Below are 26,310 nucleotides of genomic sequence, written 5' to 3' on the forward strand. Positions count from 1 at the left end.
CATATTCGGGTCAAAACAAGGTAAATAGGGTCAATGTCGCGACACTAAAAATAGGTGTCGTGACATTGACTGATGTCGCGACACTAATATTTTGATATCCTAACATCGAGAACAATTTACTCTATTGACTCCAATGTCATGACACTGACTTGTGGTGTTGCGTCGACGACAGATTGCCCAAAACATAACTTAAACTTTTAGAACTAAATTAAAATTATCTTCAAACTTTTTATAACATTTATAAAACACTTTTAGGACTCAAAATATATCAAATTATCATTCAAAAATCTCATATAACACATGAGTATATCCGTCTAAGGAAGATTATCCCAAATTACATTATGATATTAGGCATATATGACATAGTTTTGAAACTACTTAGTTACTTTACAACAAAAATTCATATTTTTCTAATCCTATGTACATTATACTCTATTACCACTTCAAAAAATGCATTCAAGACGATCTTTACCTATGTATTCAAAATAACACGTTAACCTTGTGAAAGCTTAGTAGTACTTAGAATTCTAACTTACCTTTTTATTCAATATAGTATATCAGTATATAAGTACTTAAATAATAAATTGTCACACCCAATTTTCTTTAAATTTGAAAAATTAGGAATAATTAGGGGTTAAATTGAAAGAAATTGTAAGTTGGCGGTTTCTACTAAAAAGTCACAACGCATTAGTGGTTGATTTGGACATAACTAAGTTCCAATTCTGGTTCGGTTGGATGAGAATCAACTTGTAACCTCCCAAACCCGACCTAGAAGTTAGGCTAGATTGAGAATGCTACATTAGCCACTGAAATGGCTAAGCTAACTTACGTTACTTTTGAAGACCTTAAGTAAACTCATTTTATAGAAAAACCGTAGTTGTACTTTTGTTTTAGTTTAAAACATTCATTTATTAGGTCAACTATACTTAAGATTCATTTTATTGTTGATAGTCTTGTTTTAGAAAAAAAACCATTTTCTTGTCACTCTTCTTTGTAAAAACTCGATGTTAAACTAATGTAACAGAAAAAAAAAACCAATTTTCAAGTTGTTGACACCATTTTTTTTGGGCTCTTACTCAAGTCATTTTGGAAATCTAGTTACCTTATCGATTTGGATTTTTTTTTCAATAATGATGCCTTTGCAATGTAGCGAAAATTAGGAAACAATGTCAAATTTTACTTAAGCCCGATATCATGCATTTTCCGGTTATTATGCTTGAGTAATCCATGCATGCAAAAATCCACAAATGAAAACTTACCAAGCCACAAACTAGAAATAATTAAAAATTTACAAACCAAAACCAATAGAGACTGATTAATACTTTATTAAAAATAGTCCAAGGTTCAAGGTGATTTTCCATATGCCAAGTCTGGTCCTAGTTTCGAGGTTTACCTGAAAAGTTAAACATTATGGGGGGTGAGCTTATGAAAGCTTAGTGTGAGTCGAACAATTATTTAAACGAAAATAAATATCAAATACAGTGAAACATGTTAGCAATAACAAAAGAACACAAAACTATCATTGGAGTTTCATATCATTACATAACCATTATCAAATTGATGTCAAACGGTTTGTGAGCATGGGTCATCACTCATTCGAGTAACAATCATTAACTTTGATACCATTCAATACAACACAATACAATATGTAGCATAAATCAATAACATTTGAGTAAGTCGTGAGCATGATGCCATGCAAAAATGTTCGTACCCAAACCATCCGTTACACACCACGAGTTCCCCAAAACTCGTCTGACAAACTCTAACGAATGCGAGCAAAGCTCGATGTAGTAAAACCACCGAATAACAATAATGCAGTAAAGCTTCCGAATAATGAATAATGCGATATAATTTTCGATCCCCTCGATACTCCAAATACAGTTCACTGACTACAAATAAATGTGGACTTAATATATCACCGATACTCCACAGAACTCTTTCGTCAACCACAAAATATCCCATCCCATCCCAATGCACATGCAATATGTTATACAATCTCATACATAGCCATAATTTAATACTTTTCACATTTAATTAACATGTTCAATATTCCCTCAATAATTGAATACTTTTCGCGAATGGAACCAATGTTTCAACTTTCAAATTACCATTAAGATGGTATCATTCAACATTACACAATTTCAAATACTTTTACGAATTTCCAATGTGCATGTATAGCAACCTTTTCAATATAACATAACATATTTTCCATGCAATTATATCATGCATAAGCTCATATTTCAAAAAATCATGCTATATATACAACCAATCTCATACCAAATAACACAATCATGAACCACAACGTCAATCACATAACCACACTGTCAAACTAGCAACTTTGCTAACACATTAATCTTTTAGGACTCGAAACGTACCTGGCTCGGCCACTTACAAAATTAATTATTTGGCTATTAATTCAATCCAATCAGCAAGCTAAATCATCAAATATATCACAAAAATCAACATTACACAATTTCAAATACTTTTACGAATTTCCAATGTGCATGTATAGCAACCTTTTCAATATAACATAACATATTTTCCATGCAATTATATCATGCATAAGCTCATATTTCAAAAAATCATGCTATATATACAACCAATATCATACCAAATAACACAATCATGAATCACAACATCAATCACATAACCACACTGTCAAACTAGCAACTTTGCTAACACATTAATCTTTTCGGACTCGAAACGTACCTGGCTCGGCCACTTACAAAATTAATTATTTGGCTATTAATTCAATCCAATCAGCAAGCTAAATCATCAAATATATCACAAAAATCAATATTTTTAATTAAGTTTTTGAGCTTGGGACCCACACATTATTTTACGCTTTTTATTAGCACATTAGCGAACCTTCCGATTTCCTTAATAAACCTTAAAACGAGCCTAAATTAAAAATTAGTATAAATTCAATTAATTCACCTCTTAAATAGCCCTCTAGACACCCAATTATTGTTTCAAACCAATCAACACAATTACAACTATTTTATGAATCCAAACTTGTTAGATTTCTCACACTGTTTTGATATGAATCGTATGCGCAACAGTCTTTCGGCTTTACAGTTGATTTGGGGCATACGGGTCAGCACCTAACACATTTACATACTGGAAAATAAGTAGCCAATATTGATTAAAAATCCTTCATTGAATCAATCCATAACCTTTACCCAACAACCATGTCGAAATAACAAACTAGTTTACATGTAATCGCACTTACACTTCCCGATTTGTGAGATCCGAATGACCAATTGATCAAGAAAATTTTTTATTCCTAATTTATATGTGATTAAAGGCTGATTAGGATGTTTCAAGAACTCAAATTAATGCTGGAAATAGATGGGCAAGAATTTAGAAACAAAACAACCCCCTTTCTTGCACCTAGGCGCGCCCACCACCACTAATGGTGGCCAAAATTGGGGCTGATTTAAGAACAATTTTGAGATCCATTTAAAATCTGGAAAAATAAATTTAAAATTATCCCAAATTTCAGATCTGAAAATTTAGGTTTTTAATTGACAAGATTAATGAAGAAATTGAAAGAAAACAAGAACTTACACAAGCTAGGTGAAAAGGGCAGTAATGGCACTTCTTAGAAACGATAGGCATCGATCTTGGAGAGTCAAGATTTTAGATTTGGGGTTGATTTAATTAGAGAAAAATGGAAGCAATATGATGGAGGAGATGATGAAAAATCTTGTGACCAAAGAAAAGAAAATGATGATAAAACTAGGTATTATGGGCGATGACAACAATGGAGAAAGGAAAAAAAATTGAAGATCAAGGAAGAGAGAAGAGGCAAGGAACGACAAGGGTGAGTAAAAATAGAATAAAAAGCTGATTATTTTTGTATAAAATTAACATTTATACCTAGAGTTACAAGGTCATGGACGAAACACATGTTAAAAATAATGGATTTTGTAAAAATTAATTATTTTGCATAAGAAAGGATTTGAACTTGGGACCTCAATTTAATTTTCATGATTTTTCATTTATCAATTAACCACTAGGAAATTTCATTATTCTTAAAATAATTTTGCAATATTTATTTTAAAAATAAGGCGTGTCACATACTAGGGTATGAGGCAAAATTTACAAAATAATAAAAATGGTGCGGTAGAAAGGATTTGAACTTAAGTTTCAAGGAATGTTTCACTAACACTTAAATAACAAACTAATACCTCATTTATTTCCTAAAAACACATAGATAATCTCAAAATTTAGGGCATGACCACTCTCCCTCGGTTTACAAATCCAATTCTACTAACTCCCGATTTCTGGGATGTTACAATTCTACTGTCCTTAAAGAAATTTAGTCTTCAAAATTTTCCTAGTCACAGAATCTGTTACCCATTTCCTTCAAATCGAGCCACCACGCTTTCGCTATGCAACTCTGATTTCCAATACAATTCCAAACAATGCGTCTCTTTAAATTCCCAACATATATCTTATAGATCTAATTATGGAAACGTTACTAACAGATTCCTCTACCCTAATTCTCAATTTTAACTGAAAATCTACTGGATGATGCTTACCACAATATCTACAAATCGAACCCTAGCTAATCTAATAGTTTCTTCAATAATAACTACTGCAACATTTCATTGAGGTCTGGCTCCTCTGGACCTTTTTAAAGGTTGCATATTTGGACCTATGGTAGCAGACTATTTCCTTTTATGAACTTTATTAATTTCCTTTCTCTTACTCTCTAAGCATTTACTCTCTTTCTCCATCTTAGTTCTTTCTACCATAATCTTGAAAACCTTTTCTAAGACTCCCAACATTGCTTGAGACAGTGCATCATCCCTAACCTCCTGGTTTTTGTCTTCAGAAGTAGGCGCAATCACGAAGTCATTCATCTCAGGATTAGGCATAATATCTTGAGAAACAAATGACTCAATTTGGGTAGCTCAACACTAAGCCTCATTATTTCTCATTCTGCGGTTGTTCATTATGTATCCTACGATCTTAAGTTTGATCTACAGTTTTAGAAAAAATAATCACTAGCTAACTTTTGTCAGTTTTCAGTTTCCTACCTTACAATTTCAAAGAAAAATTAAATACTAAATATTTCAGGTCTATGTCTACAGTAATACACCTCAAGTATTTACCTATAATTTAACAGTAACTTTTCTATGGCAATCGGCATCGGTGTCTCGGACTTGTTTTTCTTTGTAGAATATCATTTTCAAAATTCTCTATGGCTTGGTTTTCCCAAATTTCCCCTTTTTCATGTATGCATGCATGCAGAATCATTTTTTAAAATCACAACTTAGTCCGATGTTTTGAACTTAGGATCTGATACCACTAAATGTAACCTCTCAAACCCGACCTATACGTTATGGCTAGATTGAGAAGGCTACATTAGCCACCAAAATGGTTAAGCTAACTTACATTACTTTTAAAGACCTTAAATAAACTCATTTTAGAGAAAAACCGTAGTTGTACTTTTGTGTTAATTTAAAACATTCATTTATTAGGTCAACTGTACTTAAGATTCATTTTATTGTTGATAGTGTTGTTTTAGAAAAAAAAACCGTTTGCTTGTCGCTCTTCGTTGTAAAAACTCAACGTTAAACTAATGCAATAGAAAAAAAAACATTTTTCAAGTAATTTTGGAAACCTAGCTCGGTGTAAGACCATTGCTTGACTATAGCAACAAATGGATTTCGCTAAGACATTAAACATGGGGTAAAAATCTATAAGACCATAGCTCGACTATGGAAACATATAGAGTCCACCAGGACATTAAACATGGGGTATGACATATAAGACCGTAACTCGGCTATGGCAGTATAAGGAGTTTACCAAGACAGTAAACATGGGATAGCCCATCGATACAATAGAAACGGGGTAACTGCTAGGGTGGTAAATGTGGAAAGATCACGCAAACGATGAAAAATACAAGAGTTGATCAGCGATAGCTAGCCAGCGGGGTTGAGAATCTACTGAAAAAGGAAAAAAAAAAGTAATAAAAATGGGATAGGTCTGCTAAAACGGTAGGCAAGAGGCAAATAGGGTATAGGAGGTTAATCCAAATGGAATCAGTTATGGGAGTGAAGTACTGATAATGCCATGTGTATAGACAAATGAAAGAGGAATTAACCAAGGATCGCATATAAATATTTGCCATTAAGAACCACCGAAAACTACTCAAAGAAACTTTGTGTAACACCCCTATCTCGTCTCCGTTGACAGATTAGGGTTACAGAGTATTACTGATCAAAACATAACAATTTCTTTCATAACAGAAACAATTAAACAATTTAAATGCTAACTTATAACAATTGAATATAGTCATATAAAATAAATTTATAGGCTTTAAATCGAGCCTATAGGGCCTTAACAATAGTTTGGGAACAATCTGGGATCAAATCGAAACAAATCAAAAATTTCAAAAAAATTTGAAAATTTTGAAAACAGGGGTCAGACTGTGTGAACATTCAAAGTCTAGACACGTGGTTGTGTCCCAGCCCGTGTGTCCGCCCGTGTGGGTATTCAAAATAGGGCCACATAGCTGTGTCGCATGCCGTGCCACAAACTGACTTGAAACACACGGTCGTGTGGCAGGCCATGTAAAACCTGCACTTAAAACAATAAATACACATGGCCGTGTGGGGTGACCATGTGTGGCACACGCTATGTGGCAGCCCGTGTCCCAGGCCGTGTGTTCCATTTTTGACCCCTACATCAAGCCAATTCAAGCATCATTTCTTTCACAACAAGACATACCATAACTAGCCTATTTTGCATTGTTAAAAGCACATTCAAATCACTAAATACATGCAAAATATTCTTGCATCCTATGTCTAACCAATATGCCATTAAAAGGCACCTCTATTCATACACTCATTCAATTCAAGAACAAGGTTACAATTAAGGAAGAAGCTTTGTCAGTAGTTAACCATTCATGCCTAAAACCACCAGTCTAATTGACCAAAATATGGGCATACTAAACAAGCAACCATTTCAAAACATCTTCATCAAATATATATACCATTTGGGATCAAGTTGTTTATAACCAACACAAGTACACTTTCAAAACCAATCACATTACTAGATATACCAAAATAACTTAACAATTTACATATCAACAACAAAACACCTATATACATACCACATCCCAAAATGAAAAACAAAAGCTACCGAGATGGATGGATAGTGTGAGCTTCAAATCGATTCGTCCGGTCAGTTCACAAAATGATAACAACAAAATAACGACAAACGAACACGTAAGCTTAAGAAGCTTAATATGTTCATAGTTTAAACATCATTTAAACTTACCTTAACCAAGTTAAATAAACAAGAAGTTAATTTCTATCTCCTAATAACCAAATACAAGTTCACAACTTATTAGTATTTATTCATATATAACATAACAACAGCTTTCCAATAATCAATCAATTCCATCAATCAAGTTATCTCAATGTAACCATCCATCCACACACATATATATATATAATATAAGAATTTCATTCCAATATTCATAACTTAATAACGTCATAAATATGAAATAGTATTAAGTAAGTAATTAAACTATAAATCAATAAACACTTATCCAAATGAACTATAGTAACTTCACTTGGATACTCGAGTAACTACACCACACCAAAGGCATCACAAATGTGTAACAGAGGTACCGAAGTGCAAATAGAAGCACGATTGTGCAATCAGAGGTACCATAGTGCAAATAGAGACACTGAAGTGTAAATAGAGGCACTGAAGTGCGAACAGAGTCTCCGAAGTGCAATCCCGTACAAGTGTGCATACTAACCCTATTAACATGCCAATTGTATTCTAGTCGTTTACTACGTTCAAACGGGGAAATTAACTGAATTCATCACAATAACACATTAGAGGCACTTCCATAATATTCACACTTATTCTACAAATCTAGGGTGTTTATTCTGAGATTTCATTATTATGATTACAACCATTTCTCAACAAATACAAAATCCATTCATACTTATAAAATATTTAACTAATTCATAACAACATCAATTTAAATGGAACAAAGATTAATTAATTTATATTATGAACTTACCTACAATCCGCTACTAGTTTCTTCGTAGGGATTACTCTGTAATTTTTCATTTTCCTCAGTTATTATCTTTTTGACTCGGTTCTTGATCTATATAGTAATTAAATTCACATATGCTATCAAAATATATCTATGCATATGACTCTTAAGTTTTCATTATTAACACATTTTCCTTGAACTTTTACATTTCTCACAATTTAGTCCATAAACCAGAAATTCCAAATTTAACAAAATTTTACAATTTTCAATGCTAGATGAATTTCTTTCTAAACTAGTATAGTCCCTAATTATTCACAATTCATAAGATTTCTATGTAAACTTTAATATTTTATCAATTTAATCATTTAACTAAAAACTAACAAAAATCACTTTATAAAATAATCTTAATCAACAACTGAGACTAAAAATTCATTATTTAATATCAAGAATAAATAAGAGTCATCAATGGAAAAATCCAAAATCCTTAACAGTTTCAAAAACGAAGCTACGAGTTAGTTGGACCTAGTTGCAACGATCTCAAAAACATAAAAATTATAAGAAACAGGTTTGAAAATCATACCATGCAAGCATAAGAGGGAAGACCAAAGCTTGAAGGATCCTTTCCATGAAGGTTTCAATTTTCAAGTAGATAAATAAAGATGATGATCGTTTGTAATCATTTTGCTATTTTATTATATCTTTTATCATTATAATTATTAAAATTTTAATGTATAAAAGTATAAAACTCACCTAATATCTGTCCCATATATATATAATGGGTGTATTTACCATTTAAATACTTCATTTTATGATAGTTAATCCATTTGATCTTTATCATTAGATAGCGATTAAATTTTACATTTTCTACAAATTAGTCTTTTTGTTTTAATTAACTAAGTAAACTATAAAATCAACTAACCAAATCTTAAAATGTTAGTCATATAACCCTAAAAATATTAAATACCTATAAATTAGAAACTCATTAGCTAGAATAGTGATCCTGAAACCACTGTTTCTGACACCACTGAAAAATTGGATATTACACTTTGCATGTTAGAGGAAGACCTTAGATGTTTAACGAGAGATTTACTCCTGGTATAAGGTGATCGATCGTCAAATGAAGTAATTAATTTGGGTCAATTTTGCACTTAAAGAGCTTGTTTTCTAAGCAATTTAGGATTTAACTTTACATTTTTAGTAATTAGGCCTTAGGTTCGAAAGATAATAAAAATAAGTGTTTTTAACACATTTTGTAAGTGTTGTGACCCAATAGGTTGACACGGGCCTTAGGTTGTTCTAATTGGTTCAATTGTGTGTATAGGATGGAGATAGAAAGACCCAATTGATGTAGAAGCAAAGGTCGAGTGATACACAAGCTTCCCAGGACGTCAAAGCACCAAAAGAATGAGACAATGAAGTAATTAGGTGACGTGTTGTGCCACACAAGGGGTGTGGCACAACACAGAGCTAATGTGTTGTCCAATTATTTTTGGGTTATTTTCATCTACACAATCGATCGTATATAAAGACCTAGGATATGCCGATGACCTAAATTGGGCTACCAACACCTCTATAAATTAGACATTAGGGGTTGAATGTAATCAAGCCGTCCTAGATGCCTTAAAAAACCCTCGTAGTTTAGAATTAGTTTTAGTTTATTTTATTTTTAACTATTTAAGTACTTTCTTGTTTTTCTTCTTGGATTAGTTTTGGTCCAAGGATTTGCCTATTTAATTAAAGTATTCAGTTTATATTTTTCTTTGTATTCGTTTTATTGTGTTATTCCAATTGAGAGATTTGCTACTCTGTTTCCCATTTGATATTCAATCCACGATTATTCAAATCTCTTTTCTTTTTTGAATCGACTGTGTTTCTTACGTGGTTTATTCATTGAAGTTGAGATTATGAATAGCATGAGTAGTTAAATCCCTTAGGGGAGATTAATTAGTGGATGGGGATATGATTAACGGAGGATTTGGGATTTCTATAGATGGATTAGTTGGTATAAATTATGTATTCTTAAAAAATTTGGCTTGACAACCCTAATAAGTTATCATAGGATAGACGAGGCCGAAAGATAAGTCGAACCGAGGAAATCGTAATTGATCCTGGTTGAGAAAGTGAGATTGAGAGATAAGCGAGTATCAACTAATTGATTAAGTTAATTAGAAGTCGGGAGGTAATAATTGCTTAACTGGTGACTAATCCACTCTAAACCCCTAATCCAAAGTTAGTTGCAAACCTTAAAGTGAGTTCATCTTTCTGATTGGTTTATCGATTTATTTCGTTTGTTTATTTTTTTATTTATTCCTTTTCATTAGTTATTTATTTTTATTTCTCTAATCTTTTTTATGGTCCATCCTAATATAGGAATTAACTATTACCATTTAGACTTATTATTGTAAAAAAATATTTTTATTATTTATTCTATCCTTCCTTGAGTATGCTCCTCGGAATACTTCCGGTATTTCATTGTAAAACTATATTACAATTTGACCTATGCATTTACGGATACCGCTGTTCTTAATTCTTATATTTTGGTGTTATATTTATTCTATCAATGACAATTCATTTATAGGCAGTCATAAGGCCTCGATGATATCTTAGTTATAGGGGGAGGATCAATTGTATGTACTCCGGATAGTCAAGTTTGTGAAAAGGGAATTAGTTAAGACCTAAGGATAGAAAGAGGTTTTAATAGGGATTATCTAAGCAAAAATTATGTTTGTCAAGAATATCCTCTTTAAGGGGAAGCTATTGTGGGGACAATCATCTTAGAGTTAGTTCTACAGAGGACCATCACATAAGCGAAATTGTAAAATTGAAAGGTTGTTCAGGTAACAGTCTGCTATATACTGTAAGCTAGAATGGTTCACTACAAACGAACATGTTACATCCTAAAAGCAAGGTATAACAAATAGGGTAGATGACGAGGAAATAATCCAAACAACTTTACAACTTAGGTAGGATTAGATGAGATTCAGTTTTCTAGAGTGGCGCGCGTCTCCATTGGTTATCCTAACTGATGGGATGACAACAAGTCCTTTGGGACTGCAATAAGAAAAGACCTGCTAAGGCTAGTAGATTTGGAAGGTAAGCCAAGGAAGGTGTAATGACCGAAAGTCAGTGGTACGAAAATTGTGGTTTTGGAACTCCATTTTCGTAAATCAGACTTGTAAATATTTTTATTAAATATTATGGATTTATAATTGAAGTGAATTAAATTTTGGCTAGGTAATCTCGTATAATTAGTGCTTAATTTAAGTACAGAGACTAGAACACTTAAAAGGTAAAAGTGAAATTTGCTAAGAATTATAATTAGAACTTAAAATAAAGGGGTTAAAATAGAAATTATACACTAAATTACAATTATATGACCGATTAATGAATTATATAGATATGTTATATTATAAAATGTTAGTTAAAATTAAATTATAAAATGAATTTTATATTAAAACAAATAAATTAGTGGGGGTGAAAGAGAAAGCCAATTTTCGCTTCATTCTCTTTTCATTTTGAAGCAAAAAGAACAAGGGGGAGAGCGCATGACATAAGTGTTTGAATATTTCAAGCTCAATTTGGTTGGTTCAATTTAGTCATTTTCTTATAACTTTTATGTTTTCGGAATCTTGATAGTTCAGGCTAGCTGGCCCATTTCATATTTTTTGATACTGTTAAAGAATTAGGATATTACTGTTGTTGAATAATTGATTAAGGACTAAATTGTAAATACAATTGATGATTTTGTGCAATAAGGACTAAAATGCACAAAATGTGAAATTTGTGGTGGAATTGAAAAATTGTAACGCCCCAAAATTTCTAATTTCATTATTGTGAAAATATGACACAAATATCTGTCAGCTTTAGTGGTTATGTGTTCTGGGGGTATTTGGGAGGTCCCAAGTTCAAGCCTTCGCTTGGGAAAATTTTGGTATTTTGAATAAATTAGGCCTTACTCTTCTTTAATAGGCTTTTATTTGATTGTTGGGTAAATTATATATCAGAATGGGTCTGCTGGTCTGGTGCTTAAATGGTGTGTTATTATGGTGGAGGTCTTCTGTTCGAATATGCAGGCAAGGGTATAATTTTTTACTCAGATTTCGGGATAGAGTTGTGTAATCGAGGGATTTTGAATAGTGGATATGTAGTGGAAATTAGGGGAGAAGATTAAGGGATTTTGGGGGTTATCGGGATTTTATTTTATTTTTTTCCATAACTGAATTTTGACTCTCTTTTCCAAAAAAATTTTTGCTGTCTATTCTTCTCCCTCTCCTCTTGCCGAAATTATCTGAGTGTTTCCATCTTTCTCTTCCTTTTCTTTTTCTTGATTTTTCCCTAATCCATTTATTTTCCTTCGTTTTCGCATGCGGTTAGTGCTCGCTTAGTTTCGGTAAGTGTTTCTCTTCGATTCTGTCATGAGTCTCTTAACGACTGAAGTGGTAATGTTTTTCCTCTACGATTTGGGCATAGGCGGAGGCTCGGATTGGTGAATTCAGTGTTCTCATCTTAACAATAGTTAAACAGAGGGTTATTGTTGGTGGTAAGTTGGGTTTTTGTTTGTTCTTGTTTGTGAATTCGCTTGTAAATATGCTAAATTAATGTTGAGTATCTTGATTATAGGCTTTGGAGTGCTAGGGGACTGTTTTAGCATACAAAAAAACCAGGTGTGTGCCCGAAACGCAAAAAAAAAAAAGGGGATTCGGCGAAAAGCTGAAATTGCTTGCTGTTTGGACAACATAGTAGGCTAACTTTGAAAAATCGCCATAAATTGTGAAAATCGAATTAAAGGATGAAAAAAATATAGAATTAAATCTTATTGAGTCTAGTGTCTCATAGAAGAAACAATGTAAGTAATGAAATTGTAAATCGTGAGGTATAATAAACTTTGTGAGACAAGGTTAGATTGAATTCGGGTTCCCCTGTTCTGACTTTGGAAAATCATCAAAAATTGGATAAAAATAGTTAGGGGTTAAAATTTGCATGTTTAAATTATTAATGAGTCTGTTTTCAATCGAAACAAATGGAAACATCTGCCAAATTTTGTACTAAGAGATAATTTTTAGCAAAGAAGGGACGAAGCTGTCAGGCAGCAGAATAGGGGTAAGTTTGATGATTTTACTGTACTTATTGGCTGAACCAAAAATTCTAAAAATTTTGTGGTAGAAAGGTATTTGAGTCTAGTTTCAAAAATATCAAGCGGATCTTAATTCGGAATTTTTTAACTCAAGATATAGATAATTTAGTAATAGTGACTCAAGTAGACAGCTTTGAAGGAACATATAAGTAAATGGTGAAAACATATATGATTAATTAACTAGCATGTGTTACATTAAAAATGGATCACGTGGCCAATGCCAATTTGGGCTGAGTGGGCCACATGGGCATGTGAGCCCATTTTTCTGAAAAGTTGTGTAAGGTTGCACGGGTTGCCCAAGTCGACTGTGGACCTTCTGTAGGGTCGGTAAGCTTTACTTAGACCCCTATATGTGTGATCTGTTTGTTTGATTTTTATACCAAGCATGACTTATGATATTTGAATGTATGAACTATTAATTACATAATGGCATGACATATTTTGTATGTTGCATTGTATCGGGGTAGATTGATGATATTTGGAGGAAGTGTCTGAAAGGCTATTAAGCCTATTATCTGGCAGCTCAACTGCAATCTTCTGATTATGTGCCGCATTTCGGTACAACGTGTGTAGGGATAGGTGGGTTGATTTAATCTCCACATGGTTTGTAGGATTGGACGGAGATAGTGTGTAGAGGCTGGTGGATAGGATTCTAATTTACTATATCTGCATTCTGTATCTAAGATGGGCCAAGGCCCTAATGTATTTCTAAGACTGTATCTGAATGGGCTAAGGCCTAAACTGATTCTGTGATGGGACGGGCCCTAGACTGTATCTAACTAAATTTTGTTGATTATTTGTATGCATGTTTTCTGTGGGGATTACACACTGAGTTTGCTAAAACTCACCCTTTCTCTGTTTAATCTGCACAGGTAATCCCCAGACTTGATAGGTTGGTGCAGCGGAGGACTCGACGGTGGCCACACGTAAATTTTAGATTGTTTTCCATTAATGCCTAGAATTTATTACTTATTTGGGGTTTTTGATGTATCTTCTGGATTATGGATTGGTTGGCTTTAAATTTGGGATTTTATACCGTTTTTTATGGATTTCTTTTTTAAAACTACAACTCCACAAAACACGGTTTTTTTCTAAAAACTAAGGTTTTTCGCAAATAGAAACGATTTTCCCTAAATTAATTGGTTATAAAAGCTTCCGCTAAGAGCAAGTTTTAAAGCAAATCAAATAGTTTTTTTTTCGAATTAAATAAAAGCTAACTTACTGTAACGGTTTTTAAACTCGATAATCTTGTCTTCAAATCCCTTTCCATGTAATATCGCCAGATTCGACCATAACGTCTAGGCCGGGTTTAGGGTGTTACAAAAATAAAAAGTTGTATAGGGGACTCTAGTGAATTTGACTTTAAATTAGAGGGTTAAATGCGAAAGTTATGTTAATCCTAGTTTTAGTGACTAAATTGAATAAAATGCAAAAGTTGCATAATTTAGCAATTGAATGTGAATTTGGTTTTCTATTGATAATTTATTATATTTGTTTTAATCTGTAGCTAACGTTGACCAGGATCCCTCGAAAAATAAAGGAAAAGATAAAGTTTTTGACAATTAGCTCGGAGTCCACGATTTGTGTTTCATAATCCTACTTCAATTGTTGCATATAAACATTGCATTATATGGTAAGTTTATAAGGTGAGTTAGTTCTTTGGAAATATGATGAAATGCTAAATTTAATTAAACGAATATGATTGAATGATTGGTTGTAAAAATGGATTTAATTTGATAGTTATGAAGATAATGTATATTGAATTATATGTGGAATTGAATTGATATGAGAAATGAATAATGTTGATAGATGCATGATAATGGATTATGAATTGATAGAAATTGGGATTTGTTATTGAGGATTTAGTTTATGAATTGATTCGATAAATATGTTTCCCTATTAACTGTTTGGGTCAAGTAGGGTATAATTGGCATGCCATAGGATAGGAAGAGTTCAAGGTTATATGACTACGTGTCGGGGAGTGCTGGGCACCCCATTTTTCGGTTATACCGACCAATTCTGGGCACATTTATTTGTCAGTCTTTACCAGCTAGCACAGCGCGCAATTATTACTACAAATTTATTCATTAGGCACTGGGTGCCAAATTGGTGTGTTGGTTTTGATCCGCGTATCCGTCTGAGTCTGAGTCATGTTAATAGAGAATGAAAAAGGGAAATCATAACCATGATGGTGAAACATTTGAATTAAAGATGAATATAAACTTTGAATGTCTTCAATGGTATATTATGTGATGGAATGTGCTATAGCATATGATTTGAATTACCAAATGATATATGAAATGAATTTCCCATGTTCTAGTATTGGTAATAATGTGATAGTTTTGAGAAAGGAATAAGTGAATTGGTATATAGTAATTGCTACATTGCATCTCATTATTTATGTTAACTTATGGATCATTATGTGTTAGATTAGATATTAATGTTCAGATTATAGAAGTACCATTGAGTTATACTCAGTGTGTGGTTTTGCTTTTCCGTGCGCAGGTTAGGTACTTAGTGATTCAATCATCGACTCAGCATCCAGCAGCAATCCTAGACTCAAGTGTTGGTGATGTGCTCATTTTGGATCTTGGCATGTACCTAAGAAGTCTTTTGGTTATTATAATCATTTTGTATCTTGATGGTATTTTTGGATATTATGTATAAAAGTGTATGTATTTGTGTGTTGGTAACGGTTATGTGGTTGATTTCTTGATAGGTTGTTTAAGTTATATGCCAAATGTTTTAATGGTTGAGAAAATATTATGCTAAGTGATGAGTTTTGGGTGATGTTTGGAATTAGTATGATGAATGATATACTTAAGCGATGCCTAAGAAATAATTTGGTAAGTTTGATTTTATATCTATTGTTTGCTTGAAAGGATTTGGTAGTTCTAGTATCAAGGTTAAAAGGCTAATATGAAATAAAATAGGAAATGGTGAATGGTTATTTGATGTTTGAAAAGTTGATGGTTAATAGGCCACTAGTGATTATTGAATTGGTATTTGTATGTTCTTTTGGTTGTGCTTGATATGATGAAAAAGGTTGAAGTGCCTTAAAGGCATATTGGTATTGTTGTATATATATTCATTTGGTTAGCTTTAAATTGTGAATTGAGGTGCCAATTTTGGAATATTGGTTAGGCACATAGGATGGTGATTTTAAATGATGGTTTTGACTTGCTTTGATTTGCTTTTGAAGTGGTTAAGTATGGTTTAAAACGGGTGACTTGTAGCCTAAGTGAATTATGCAAGAAAACTTGTTCTGAAAGGTAACTATAGGCTCACATTGCTTGAGACACAGCTTGGCACACGATCATGTTCCATACACGAGCTTTTGGCACGAATGTGTGGTGTGTAAAAATTTAGGTGATTTTGGTGCACACGGTAACAGTTAGTTGTAACACCCCTAACCCGTATCTGTCACCGGATTAGGGTTACGAAGAATTACTGGACATAGCATGATAGAACACAAACATTTAACATTCAAATGATATGCATTCTGCTTAAAATTTAATCATATAGTAACATTAAGATATGGTTGTAAATAACTTCTCTATTGTTATTACATGCACATAACTCATTTTATCATAAAACAACTGAATTATCTTAGTTAATGCATTTATATATAAATATACTAATACATCATAAACTTATAGTTGCATATAACAAAAATTTAATATTTGTCCATTTAAGATCAAATTACGTAAAAACAAAAAGCTTATTCATCTTTCCACATAAAAAAATTCGTATAATGTAACTACTAAAAATTCCATTTCATAGCCGAATAACCTATCATGAATTTATATATTAAAAATAAAAAAAATGCATAATCACCACATTATAACTATTCAATACATCAACTTCAATAAGACTAAACCAAACCATTCGACTATATGCCATAATCAAATCCATTTATATCAAAGACTATATAACCGAATTTAACCTATCAAATTTTTACATACCATTATTGAATACAAATTATACATATGACCACAACAAAACATGCCCATATTAGACATAAGCATAAACTCCATTTTTATACTTGTACATGAATGCTCATACTTGATCTACTTCTAAGTTTATGCTTAAATTCATTACCAAGTAACTAAGCATTTATTTTTCGAATCATGCATATAAATCATCCAATACATATCATGATATTATATGCTATCAGCAAAACAAGTATCAAATTATATTCAATGGTAAACCCATTCATTTATCGACTTAATCATATAAACTAGCAACTACATTCAACATCCACATTTAAACGTATCATATTCAAATTTTATGTTTAAATTACAAGTCCAAATCATTAGATAAATAAGCATATCAACATTCATTCACCCTTATAATAAGACTAAAGAAACTCATTATTAACAACTACAGGTACATCTTCATACGTATATACATATACATATATACTATTATTCATACAATGCTAAACCCAAATCAAAATATGCCCTAGACATCATTCATTCAAAATTGAACACCACAAGATAACTAAGCCATTTTCGCATGGCTTTAGTATATACACATTTGAATTTAAACAAAGTTCAAACCAATCTATACATGCCATAATCCAAATTAAGTTTCAACTTATAAAATATCATAGTTATTTGATGGTGTGATGAGTGTTACTGACGAATCCTCGAGCTCGTAATAATCTCCAAAATCTATAAAACAAAAGTAAACAAAAATACAAAGTAAGCTACCTTAGCTTAGTAAGTCTTAAGCAATACATAAATAAAATATGAATCATATAACTTCTTAAATAAATTTACTAAGCCGCAAATACCATTTATAAATACTATCAAAACTTTTATTAACCTCAAGACCTTTTATTCATAACAATTAAACATGATATAAACTTACAAAATTGTACCTACCATTTGCACATAACCGAATATGTATACTCATCGAATACATATAAATATATACATCAATATATTTTATTTGATTTACAATCAATCAATGTACTTACCTAATATCAAATAAGAGATAAATAACACATACCTGATTATCATAATTTCATAATCCATTAGTTATTACATTGACAAAGAACTTACTAATCACATATTTTAAAATGATTCACCGGCATGTAGCCTGCTAGGCTTAAAGCCTGATTCAGAACACCAGCATTAAGCCTGCTAGACGTAAAGTCTAAAATATTTCACCGGCATTAAGCCTGCTAGACGTAAAGTCTGAATTATTTCACTGGCATTAAGCCTGCTAGGCCTAGAGCTTGAATAACTCAGATACAAAATTAATCTTTCATATAATGCTTTATGATTCACATAAATCCTTCTCAAGAAACTCAAATCATATATTTGATCTACATGAATAAATATATATAATTCATAACATTAAGTTTAGCTCAAAGAACTTGTATATTACATTCAAACCTCATATGTATAGTTCAAAACATTAAATTCAGCTCAATGAATTTGTAACCTATATTCGAACCACATGTATATATAAAAAATTTATACATCAAATTCGGCTCAAGAGACTTTGCAACCTATGTTTGAACCTCATACGTATAAGAAATTTATATATTAAATTCAACTCAATAACTTGAATATATTTATATATATTTATTCGAACCACATATATATGAAATTATACATCAAATTCGGCTCAAAAAAGTTAAATCTTGCATTCGGTTTACATGTCCATGCATATATTCTTCTATTAGTTTCATATCATTGAACTTAAAGCATACTTTAGCTAATATACATGTAATTTATACCTTTAATATCAACCTACCAAAATCAATTCCTAGGTTCGCCTATCATGTAGAAAAATCTCAAAGTTTTATTCAATTTAAATACTTTTAGTTCCAGCTTACTAATGTATGATATATATATATATATATATATTCTAATTTGATAACATTTAAATTGCTATTAGACTTACCTCGGATATTGACGGACACAGTCGACTACTCAGCTACTTTCGATTTCTCCCGATCTAACTCTGTTTTCTTCGTTTCTTAATCTAAACATATTCAAATTTAGCCTTTTTATTCATCAAATCATTCAATTTAATCAAATAACACATAAATGGGAAAATTACCATTTTACCCTTGACATTTTACACTTTTTACAATTTAGTCCTTTTTGCACAAAACAAAAAATACACAAAATTTAAACACATCATGCTAGGGCCGAATATTACTAGTGTTCATACAAGTCCACACATTTCATTTATTTCACATTTTATTCCCTCAAAAATTTATTTTCACAATTTAGCCCTGATTACTCAAATTCACCAAAAATTCAAAAAAAAAACATGTTAATCTTTCACATATCTTTCATATTTCATCATCAACTATCACAAAGCTCAAACATTCATCAATGGTATATCTCAAAATCACTATCAAATTCTAAAATTAAAGCATGGGTCTTGTAGTATGAACCGAACAAAACCGAACCTTTAATTTGGTATGAACATGGTCGAACCTTTCCAAGCTTTAATGGCTTCTTTTCTTCCTAGTTTCGGCTAAGGGAGATGAAAATAATCCTAATTTTCATGCTTTTACTTATCATATATTATAATATATAACTATTTACTTATTTAACCTTATTTACTAATTATATAATATATATTTATTAAGGTTACATTTGTCCTTAACCGTCCATTATCTATATAGTGGTTTAATTGCACCTTTAAGCCTCCCAATTAAAAAGACATCAACAAATTGATGCTTTTAAATTAACCCTCTAAATTTTCATTTTACGCGTTTAAGTCATTTTATCAAATTGAGCACTCAAACGATCAAATTTTCATACGAAATTTTCACACATAGTAATTCACATACTGCAAATACCAATAAAATTTTTAAAATATTTTTCTGACTCAGATTTGTGGTCCCAAAATCACTATGTCCGATTAGGGTCAAAAATGGTCTGTTACATTAGTTACACGGTCTAGGGACACAACCGTGTGGCCTACCTCACACGGGCTTAGCTTTCGCACACAGTTAGTGACACGGTCAGGTGGTTCATCACACATGGGTTTAGCTTTCACACACGGCCAGGGGACACTGCCATGTGACCCCTGTATGTAGAATTTTCCTTCCTTTTTAAATTTATTTCAATTTGATCCCTAATAATTGCTTGGTTAGTTTTAACCTTCTATAAGCTCGATATTAAATTGAAATTTATTGAAACACATGTTAAATTGATTGTTCATGAATGATATGATAGTTAATTGAAATTTAATTTATAATTTGTTTGAAAATGGTTTGTATTTGTTTGTAACATTCTATTACTCGAGTTTGACGACTGGACCGGGTAAAAGGTGTTATAGAAGGCTTAACAAAAAGGACCCTTAGATGGAAGTTTAGGAGGACCACCCCGCAAGTCACTAAAGCTAATCAGATGGTTATAAGATCGACCAAAGTGAGATCACTTATTGATCTATCCTCAAATAGACGAGTTTGAAAAATGAATCTGAGTTTTCCATTCTAGATTAAGAGAAATCGTCCCTAATCTATGTTTAGTTTCTTTTACAATAATATTCCTGTAAGATGGGGTTTATTTTAAAGTATTGTAATACAGAAGCTCACTAAGATCTATTGAATTGTAACGCCCCAAAACTCGACCTAAAAGTTTAGACTGAATCCCGGAGGTTACATTGATCACCGAAGTGATTTGAAAATAATTTTACAAATCGGTTTGTTGGAATCTCATTTCGAACACATTTTGCTAAAAATGTACTAAACCATTTAACCGTTTAAGATTCAAAATAGAAAATTTAAATTACGTCAAAATTATTCAAAATTAAAATTCTGCAGTTTCTGGATTTCATTACAAAAGTAATTTACGAAAACCCCAAATAAATTTGTACCACAGTCCCTATCGTATCACTCTCAGACCTCCAATATGTCGAGTCCAACTTCAGATTACGAGAGTACCTAAAAGGGAGAAAACTAAGGGGTGATCTACACGAGCTCAGTGTGAGTCTGAAACACAACAGATGACGGAAAGCGGAGCGACAAGACAAATATTCTGGAAATAGAATATCAATACAAACCATACACGAAAACCTAACGGAATAGCCCATCAACAAGTCGATGCCAAAACACACCAAAACATGTATCATCACAAACACCTCATTTCTAAATACCATAACACTAATATCAATACTCACACAATCAGTCACATATAATAAGACACATAATCAAATGCGTATGAATGCAACAAGTCAAAAACCCACCCCACCAACCGAACACCTCTCCGACCACCCTGCATATCACATATGAGCTAATCAAGCCCAACCAACCATGCACACCACATAGGACCTCAAAAGGCCCATCCACCCTACACACCTCATACGTGGAACTAAGCCACTCAAATCATAATATGCAGCTGAGCTGACACATGTATAGTACAGTACGGTAAACCATTGTACATGTGTATTGCAGTTAAAACTGCCAAATCAGACCAGACTTCCTTCTCTTCAAATGAAACCTAAAATTTTATGCAAATGTATGTTTGCAAACAGATCACCAACAGACTTACAGAAGTAATGCAAACAACTCACAGTCAAACACACACTTCATTCAAACAGAATTAGAGGTGCACATATTTAATCGATCAGATTTCGAATCAGTTATGACTATACTTATTTACTAGGTAACATCACACAAAATTTAAGCAAACCATTAAATTAACGCTATGATAACAAACAACACATATAACCGGGCTGGAATAGGGTCCCAACCACCTTTACTAAGGCCTAACTGAGGGTTGGAACATACAGGAACACAAAAAAGTCAAAATCTAACACAAAACGAAAATTTACGAAACAGGGCCACATGACTGTGTGCCTTGGCTGTGTGGGAGGTTCGTAGGTCGTGTGGAGGTTTACACGCCTGTGTGGAGGGGACACACGCCCGTGTGAGTAGCTCGTGTAACTTACTATCCAAAAGTGCCAAAATTAAGTGCAGAGTAAACACAGCCGTATGGCTAATAGACACGGCTGTGTGGAAATCGACAAAATCCCCAAAACAAATCGCCCAAAAAGCCCTTAAAAAAGCCTAATTCCCAATTTCACATGGCCGTGTGAATTGCCTGTGTGGCCACCCGTGTGGTCATGAAACCACACTGAAACAGGCTGAAAAACGTGCTTTTGGCAACGAAACCAACCCCTAACCTTGGGTAATTTAGAGATATACCAAAACATATAGATTTTCCTACAATTCAATAGCAAAACAACACATCGATTAGTCAATTTCTGAAACACACGGAATATGTCAAATTTCACAGAACCAAATTAAAATATTGGTAATGAAAAGGAAGAGTTTTCGAACCCACACCTTAGATGGAATATAAAGCAGAAGGAATCGTTCGACTCTCTCCACCAAGCCGATTTAGAAACCTCAGTAAATAGAAAACGAAAGAAATTCTAATATTACCCAAAAACGAAGCCTACGTTTTACAATTCTGAATAAACGAATACACATAGACAAAACTCTCTTGTCCGAAAAAAATAACGGAAGAAGCAAAGAATTAAAAGAAATTGATTTTTAGGGACGAAAGAAGAGAGAAAGAAGAAGGAAAAAAAAGAACAAGAAAGTTTACAGAGAACTAAAAATAAGGAAAGAATGTGAAGTAGTTGAGTATTTTGTTTTTTGAGATAAAAAAATAAAATTAATAAATAAATGTTTTAAAACTTAAAACAAATTTAAGATAAAGAACAAAATAATTTCTCAAAACACACACATGAGGATTTGAACCTAGAACCCAGAGGTACCTTAACACACTTCCAAACACCAAACCAGCAGGCCTATTCTAACATCAAAATGCGAAAACAAACCCAAATGTTCGATCTAGCCACTGACTCTATCTACAAATCTCAAAACTTCTAACCCCAAATTTTGGGGTGTTACATGAACTTACAAAATTTTGGTCTATGTTTGCTAGACTAGTTCGACGATTAAGGACCTTAAGGTGAGATCAAGCCAGACCGTGTTAGATTAATGATCATTGTCAATTTGGTGTCATGCACTTAGGAATGGGTACTTTCAGAGGCTTGTTGATAAGCTAAAATGATTTAATGGTGACACCCTATACCCGGACTCGACGATCAGGTCTAGTAAGGGTATTACATAAATATAATAAACATGGCTACTAAAAACTACTTAAAGATAAAGACTGATATGGGTAATAAGGATAAATAACATTATTTCACTTACCAAATTTTCTTCATACGTTTTCATTCATTAATCACTCACTTTGCCCATTGTAGACTTAAGTGAACAAAAAGGATATATGGAATATAATCATGAAGTACTTGAGCACGCAAATGCTAGGTTAGCACGAACACTAATAGTGTTAGAAAACAAGCACTGAAGTGCTAAATTTATGAGCACGCTAAGTAATTCCTAATTGATAAGAAATTGAACGAGAAAAGTGGAAGAAGGATTGTATTCAAGTTGTATGACTCAAGAAACAAGGATTTGGATTTAACTTGAATGAAGAAATAAAAAAATTTAGAAATTAAAGAAAAATAAAACACTAAAAGAATAAATTTAATAAATAAGAATAAATATTCAAAATAGTAAATAAATAAATAGACGAAATTTTAAAGTGGAAGATGAATCGAATAAACTGATGGATGTGATGGATAGTTGGATATATGTCCAATTGAACCCTTTAAGATATAAATCCCAACAAACTTAATTAATGGATCTATCAACCCTCGAAGAAATAATCCTTGACAAACTGAAAGGTGAAGAATGAACTCCCATGACTTGTTGAAGAAAATCGAGAAGAAAACTATTTCTAGAAATCACAAGAAATAAATCTTACACAAAGAAACTAACTCCCAGAGTTGAAAACTTTATTAATAAAAACAATTTTGTGTTAATGATCAATGAAGAAGCCTAATAAAACTCCCAAGTATGTTGAAACTCTAGTTAATCGAAACAATAAGTAGTTTTAAACTAAATTTCTTGTTTGACTAAGAGACATAAAACTCCTAAACAACTTAAAATACTTAAATAATATCCAAAAATTGAAATAAATATAATAAAATAATAAAATCTGATAAATACAATATTGAGCTCATATATGGAAAAATTAACCCTAAAAACTGAAGCAAATTTGATTTAAACTCGAATTAAAATCCCAAAAATCATAATTTTCGATATATTTTCATCTAGGAATTTCGCTCGCATAGTCTTCATTAAAATGATCATAACTTGAGCTCTCTAAATCAAAATCGAGTGATTACAGGTGCATTTTGAAGCTAAGAGATAGATCTTCGAATCAATGCAAACATCTTAACTCAAAAATGTCTAGATCCCATCTAAAATATCATCTTAATTCGGATGATTTCCCAAACTTGAATATTGATAACTTCAGTGAATGGAATTTAATAAATTTCACCCATCCATGCAGGTATGTAACACCCCATACCTAGCCTAGATGTTAAGACCAAGTTTAGAGAGCTACATCAAAACTTTTAAGAAAAATCCAACCTTAACTATTAAAAATTCGTTATCCAAAAAAAATTAAATAGTTAAGAACATGCGATGGTATAAGTTTATATAAATGATGAAGATAATCAAAGAGGAGAGATGATCGAGCTCCTGACAAGCCGAGCCTCTTAAGTTGATGGGTTACCTGAAAATAAATCAACAAACAGAATGAGTATAAATCCATGTGTAGCCAACGTACATAATCAAATCATAAGTATGTATAACGTATATAGGTGTTCATTTTCTCTTTATTGAGACAATTCTCAGTTTCAAATACGAAGTCAGAACAAAGGATATTTGTTACAGTTATAGAACAAAACAGATACGGTTGCAGAAAAAATTAGATACATATGAAGTTTCCTACCCCCATTCGCTACACACCATCTCTGACTATCCCAACACACCATATAGGGTATTAAATACCCATCCAGCCCTACACACCACATAATATCGGTATAACATATTTCAGAATAATTACAGACTAGTTGTCAGATCAATACGCGATAAATCGCCAAAATCAGATACAGATTTCTGGCTGAGCCACTCAATTCAACAAATCATTAAACTGCCAATACTTCCTTCTTTATATCATTCTCACCTAATGCAGATACAAATTTTAAATGCCAAGTATCAAGGATGTACATACAATTATCCAAATACAATTAATAATCAGATAATACAGGTCATTTAACAGTTATCACATCAACTATACGTACAGATAATCAATTATTTAACCTCAGAATATTGAATATCAAATTATATAGTCTAATTCAGATCATACGGACGCTACGGAAGGCCTACGCTTGATTCGAATGACGCTTACGACCTTAGGGAAAATTTCAGTGTTTTAGCCCACACACTCGTGTGGATTCACACGGCCTGGGTGTTTGGCCCGTGTGGTTCACACGGCCTAGCACATGGCCGTGTGGCTTAAAACAGTGAGTTACACGATCTGGCACATGGCCAAGCACATGCCCGTGTGACTCACAACCCCTTACATGACCTGGATGCATGCCAGTGGCTCACACGGCCGTGTGGCATTCGGAGCCATGTTTTCCAGCTTTCAAAACATATAGAAACTCGAGTTTTAATTACGCACCTGGTATGGTTTCTACGTAGAAGCACTCAAAATGAATCCAACACCCAAACATGACAATTCAAAAGCCAATTAAGCAATTATTCGCAACTGAACGCTAGGATTAGCGTACAAACTCAAAATCATGTCAAAAAAATTGACATAAAACCTTGACTCGAAGATCATTTGATTACCTCGCATGGAAACGTGAATTACGAAGCTAACATGTTGGAGGAACGTTTTCCGCAAGAATAAATTTTCTAACACCAAAGAAAAACAAAAAATTTTCTCGAAAACAAAAGAGAACACAATAAACCTTACGCAATAACCTTTCAACTGACGCAACGAACAACGTAGAACTCCTAATATAACCACTAACAATTTAGGGAAGCAAGTAAAAAGAAAAGAAAAGAAAAGAAAAGAAAAGAGGGGAAGAAGAAGAACAGTAAAACCAAAATAAAAAAATGTCGATGTTTAAAAAACTAAACTAATTAACTTTAAAAGAAAAATAGACAGAATTTATCAAGAAGCATAAAATATATTCTCTCTACTTACACAGAGACTTGAACTTAAGACCA

At 32.5% G+C, this 26,310-nt stretch overlaps 1 pseudogene; it reads right to left on the reverse strand.

Moving 5' to 3' along the window:
- Positions 1-4,676: 4,676 nt before the first annotated feature.
- Positions 4,677-26,310, reverse strand: part of LOC121220355 (uncharacterized) — a 37,675-nt pseudogene continuing 16,041 nt past the window's right edge.

The sequence above is a fragment of the Gossypium hirsutum genome, chromosome D08 (assembly GCF_007990345.1).
Source record: "Gossypium hirsutum isolate 1008001.06 chromosome D08, Gossypium_hirsutum_v2.1, whole genome shotgun sequence".
Lineage (NCBI taxonomy): Eukaryota > Viridiplantae > Streptophyta > Magnoliopsida > Malvales > Malvaceae > Gossypium > Gossypium hirsutum.